The 4,334-nt window shown below is 32.8% G+C and overlaps 1 pseudogene; it reads right to left on the reverse strand.

The window, feature by feature from the left end:
• Positions 1 to 1,404: 1,404 nt before the first annotated feature.
• Positions 1,405 to 1,914, reverse strand: LOC149556124 (putative pentatricopeptide repeat-containing protein At3g23330 pseudogene; annotated as a pseudogene).
• Positions 1,915 to 4,334: the final 2,420 nt, after the last annotated feature.

Here is a 4,334-nt window from a genome sequence, read left to right on the forward strand (position 1 = left end):
ACCAAGATTCTATCTATTTCTTCTTAGAATGACCACTATTCTTTCAATGACTACAACATTTTGACCAATAGGAGCTCTTCACAAGATTTCCCTGAACTCTTCTTCTTCTTCAAGAACTTGATTTACTTGATGCTATTGTTGTGTACTTCATCTACACCTCTAGGCTAGAGTATTCAAGTCTAAAATGATATCCTCCTGGGTGTCTTGAAAGCTGAGGTTCAGTTGGAGAACTGGAAAAATGTTCTCATGTAGTAGTACCATTGTGCTTCATTATAAGTGACTATCAATCTTTCTTGTTCAGTCTCCCCAGCAGAGTTGCCAAAAATCAGTTGGTAAATAGATTTTTCACGATAGAATTTTCCCAACGGAGTGTGTGGAAAATTGATGTCTCCAATAGTTGGATAGGCCTTTGGTATGCAACCTTCCTCTCTGTTTAAAGGGGCAACTCCTTCGTAAAATATAAATTTTTAAAGGTTTTCAAATAAAGAATCTAAAACTTCAAAGATCAAGAGAAAGTCATTCAGGACAAATACACCACATGACCTCACAACTTTCTTGGGTAAATAAGAATGATAACAAAGGTGATCAAGAACTATGCTTGAAAGTAACCAATATTACCAAGCACATTTACTATTCATAAACACTCATACAGTACCATGAGAATGTCTACTACAACTGCAACTATTTTGATTTTAGAACAAGAAATCAAGAGCACATCTCATTTCATTTCCTTGCACCAAGAAGATAATAGAGATTTTTCAATTTCAGAGATAAAAATTGTACATACTTTCCAAAATTTATCTCTTGATGAAAACTTCATCATATTGTTTCCTTATTTAAAACAAAAAAAGTCCTTTTTACAAATCCCAAAAGAGCCCTTATATAGACATAGAGGTTAATAACGACCTTTCTATGGTTAGTAACTACCCCCCAAATATGTGATTTGGGTGAGGTTAATTAACCTCCGCAAAATTAACCTTAAATGACAAAGATTACTAACTAAAATGTAGGGCTTGGAACATGTCTTTAGTTGATCGAATCATTGATTTGTTGAGTTATTTGATACAGACTCTTCTTCATGATCATCGCCATGTTCACAAAGAAACAATCATTCACAACCTCAATTGCTCATGCACTAACTATAGTCTTGATAGTGATACTACAACCTTGTTTTCCCATTGATATAGGTTATAGAATTTTCAATCCTTTGGGACTGATTTTGATGAGCCATTATCATATCCACCTGTTAGCTGCTACATATGTGTTGGACAAAATAACATAATTCCTTGGACTTTTAGTATCTAACTAAAACAAGAATTCTTCCACACATTCTCCTAATTCTATATTGGAACATATTCTACAAGAAGCCAGCAAAGATGCCCATACAGTAGCATTAGGATTTACTCACATATTAGTAATCAATTTGTATGCCTTGTACAAATAACCAACACAACCAAAGAGATCAACCATGCAACAATAGTGTTCTATCACAGTAGTCACATTATAGTATTCGTTCATAGAATTGAAGTACTTCCAGCCCTCATCCATGAACCCTGCATGCCAGCAAGCTAAAAGAACTCTAATGAATGTGATCTGACATGGTTTCATGTTTAAAGATTTCATCATCTTCTCAAATACATCCAAGGCTTCCTTCCCAAACCCATGAATAGCTTTCCCTACAATGATTGCATTCCATGAGACCATGTCGCAAACAGGCATATTGTCAAACACAATCTGTACATCTTCTACACTTCCACATTTTGCATACATGTCTACTAAGGAAGTTCTAACAAGAGTGTTGAAATCAAACCCACTTTTGATTATGTCATCATGAATAGCCTTCCCATGTTTTAGGGCTGCCAAATTAGCACATGTGGTAAGGACACTCACAAATGTCACTCCAATTGGTTTCATTCTGATCATTTGCATCTATTGAAAGATTTGCAATGCTTCACTGAAGTTCCCATTCTGTGTATGCCTTGAAACTATTGCATTCCATGAGACCACACATCATTTCAACATCTTCTGAAAGAAATTTAGAGCCTCTTTAACCATTCCATTCTCTCCAAATCCATCAACTAATATGATCCACAAGAACAGATTTGGTTTGGGTATTCTATGAATGATTCTCATTACTTCCTGCATATGGCCATTATAAGCATAACTTGAGAGCAAGGTGTTCCACAACATAGTATCCCACTCTTACATTTTGTCAAACACTTTCTGTGCATCCTTTATTCTGATATATTATGGATCAGTGTAACCATAGCTATTTTTAATTGGTGTTGGTGTAGCCCAGCTATCTCTATGTCCTAGTTTCATAGGCCAAAATCTGCACGCTTGGCATGGTTGTCATCTATAAGTAGGACATTGGTAGATTTGACATCATGGTGCAACACAAGAGGCTCAACATCTACATGTAGGTACTACAAAGCCAATGTAATCTGAAGTGCAATGTTCATTGGAGATGACCACAATAGTGGAGTTGATGAATTCTTGCTGTATTTGTGCACTCGATCATAAAGACTTCCATTCGAGATGAACTCAAATACAATGATTTGCACACCATTTTTGAAGCACAAGCCTATCAAGTTAACCAGGTTGGGATGGTTGAACCGAAGCAGCATGGATCATTCCTATTTGAACATTTGTGGATTTTGTATGCCCAACTTTGGTAGTAAAGTTATCTATAGCTTGCAACATCTCCCATATAGGATAAGTCTAGGTATGGTCATAACTGATATCATTATGTGTAAGGGTTTCAATGCTTCTAGATAAGACTGACATCATTCTTGAGATAGACATTGTGCACTTCCTTAGGATGAAAAAAAAAATACTAGACAAGCCACCACTATTATAACCGTGACTGGAACTACTATAGCTATTGCTAGTTTTTTTTGTTCTTGTTTCTCTTACTTTATGATACCACCATTATCAATAATAGGGGTGCAGGTTCTAGCTTTCTTTGGATTCAGGAATGTGAGATTTGTTATGTTAGTGTTGGTTTAAACATATTTCAAAAATTCATCAGTATGTTTCTTCTTAATCTTCAATATGCCTCCTATCTTGACACTTTCTTTTTAGATGATCTTACTTCCAGTGCTTAACCTTAATCAGCTAGACAAAGAGGTTAATAACTATTTCAAAAAGGTTAATGAATACATGTTTTTGGAGATGTTAATTAACCTCTTCGAAAATACGTAATTTGAAAGTTATCATTAACCTATTTGAGAGGTTAATGGTTAATGATAAACTTGAAAACATGTAATTTGGGTCTCTTCATTAACCTATGATAACTTGGGGCTCAAAAGTCAGATTTTGAAAATTTCAAGTGCTAGGCAGAGCTGGGAACGAGCTAGAGATGTTGAAGATTCAAAAATTCTCAAAAACTCAGAGAAAGAATGACCATTTTAGTGGTTTGAACAAAGCATTTTCCAAGAATAACCATAGCACTGAGAAAATATCAATTGAGACAATTGATAACCGACCAACAAAGACACACTCTCTCTCACACATACACAAACAAACACACACCTCTGTCCCCTAATTAATTTCTCTTTCATCTTTCCCTTACCTTCTCTCTCTACATAGTATAACTAGTGATTGCATTAAGGATAATGGTTTATGTGTAATTTGTAAATATCAAGATGATAAGATGACTCTTAAATTTAGTATAAATGTCTTCTTAAGATTATTTATGTCTAATTTTTTAGCTTCTATTGAAAACTATGTGAAGGAATTTATTACTATATATAACTATATATAACTATATCTATCTATCTATCTATCTATCTATCTATCTATCTATCTATCTATATATCTATATATATATATATATATATATATATATATATATATATATATATATATATATATATATATATATATATATATATATATATATATATATATATATATATATATATATATATATATATATATATATATATATATATATATATATATATATATATATATATATATATATATATATATATATATATATATATATATATATATATATATATATATACTTACTGATTATTTATAACTAGTTTCTTAGGATTTTATACAAGAACAAAGGTTATCATGGGATAAAAAAATTGGAGGAGGAAAGTGAATTAAGGAGGAACATGGAAGAAAATACATATAGTGAGCCAACAAAAGGACAAGGGCGAGGCTCAATAGGAAGAATGCTAGCATCTCTGGATCCTCAAAGAATACTGAAGATGAATTCAATGTGATGGTGATATGAGTGGCTAAAGATTTTAAGGAGCTTGCAAAGGTTTGGGTTGTATTTTCTTTTATCTATTGTTTTTTATGTTTTAGTGTTT

This window comes from Cupressus sempervirens, chromosome 5 (genome assembly GCF_028749045.1).
Source record: "Cupressus sempervirens isolate cs-2001-9-10 chromosome 5, ASM2874904v1, whole genome shotgun sequence".
Taxonomy (NCBI): Eukaryota; Viridiplantae; Streptophyta; class Pinopsida; order Cupressales; family Cupressaceae; genus Cupressus; species Cupressus sempervirens.